This window comes from Priapulus caudatus, unplaced genomic scaffold (genome assembly GCF_000485595.1).
Source record: "Priapulus caudatus unplaced genomic scaffold, Priapulus_caudatus-5.0.1 Scaffold859, whole genome shotgun sequence".
NCBI lineage: Eukaryota > Metazoa > Priapulida > Priapulimorpha > Priapulimorphida > Priapulidae > Priapulus > Priapulus caudatus.
Window position 1 is genome coordinate 46,066 of NW_014577920.1, and position 1,734 is coordinate 47,799.

Genomic DNA, 1,734 nt, shown 5'->3' on the forward strand with positions numbered 1-1,734 from the left:
TGATTTCGGCGTACGCAAGCGCAAGGCCCGGTTTTAGGGTCCCGATTCATCAAGTAAAATTTACGTAAACCTTTGCGTAACTTTACACGAGCTGACGAGGTGCGAACCACTCCGAAATTTTCCGCATGTGTTTGGCCAGCATACCGGCAAAGCATCTAATACTATAAACAGGGAACAGCCCATTTTTGTTAGCTATGTTTCCTTAATCTGGCTCGCATGAATTTCAAATTGCTTGATCTGTAAAACAGATGGCATGTGACTACTCGTAAGAGTAATATGGGCGCACTTTTTTAACGATGAAAACCGTATAAAGTTGAATTTCAAAGCCGTTTTTATTTAACACTGGTGTACAAGAATAGCATACCGGTTTATCGATCGACGTGACTACACACTACCGATTAACCATGTAAGTAAGCGCCGTTGCCCGTTCCGCTGTGGCGCGGTGGTACACGCCTTGCCTAATACGTTAGGGTTCGTGGAGTTCGGAACTCGACAGGCCGGCGAATAATTAAAAAATTTATATTATTCATCAGGAAGGTGGCGCAACTTTCGTTCTGACATCCTAATATATGCACATTTAAAGTATAATTTAATTTAAAATGTATACTAAATAAAACAGGGAAACAGCGGAATTTTTGATTAGCTTAAGTTATTTTAAATCGCCTTCATGCAATCCCTGGGATTATCAAAAATCCATAATGAAGGCTTTTCGCCGCAAAAAAAAACATAGCCGGATCACACACTTATAATATATTATGTGTACAGTGTGCAGTGCGGCAGTCCAGCGTTGCAGCTGAGGGCGTTTTGCAGCGTTGCAGATCAGCCATTGCACGAACTTTGAAACGGCAATAATCAGATCAAGACAGTAATCAAACATAACCCTTTAGGTAGTAAATAGATATTGTATTATTAGCATTTGTATTTTAATTGAAACGCTGCCAAGTGCCTGTGCTTCCACCACAATGTGCTCATACTCAGAAAAAAAAAAACATCTTCCCGTTCGATTATAGTTCACGCCGAAAACATCCTTTGATTTTTTGGAAAGGGTCTGTCGCCATAACCGTAAGCAGTGATTTTACATTTATTTTATGCATTATAGTATTGCACGGTGATTTAAAATACTACCCACCAGCTCATTGTCATTAATGTGAAGTGATACTCCGCATTCTGTAGATGTACACTTCTGATGCAAAATAAACATTGTTTTCTTAACAATAAGCCACCCACTACCAGTAACTCTTCCCGCCGGCTGTCGCAACATCTAAAACCTCACAACATAGCTCTTCCAATTTCAAATTTGTAATAAGACTGAACAATTCCCTATCGCGCTTTGCATGATGGTCATGACAATAAACAAAGCCAACGACAGAGCTTTCACTACCATAGGCTTGGTACGCTCACCGCACCTGTCTTCTCTTATGGCATGCTCCAAATGTTGCTCCATCTCACGAGAGCAAACCCACGCGATGTTCATTTCCACACCAGGACAGGTAAGACCTAAAAACATAGTTTAAGCAAAAGAAGCCTTTCCTCCTTAGGTGAGCTTACAACACCTAATACACTCATTCATGAATTCCCACGCGTCCGAACATGGCAGTTTCAGGTTAGCTTATGTCCCAGAGGCAGTCAGCAATTACAATAAACTAAAAAGCAGCGTTTGTGATAAAATCTCCGGCCCTCGAAAACACGGCGTATCCAAAACTGCTGACAATAACAACTCATAGTAAACATATC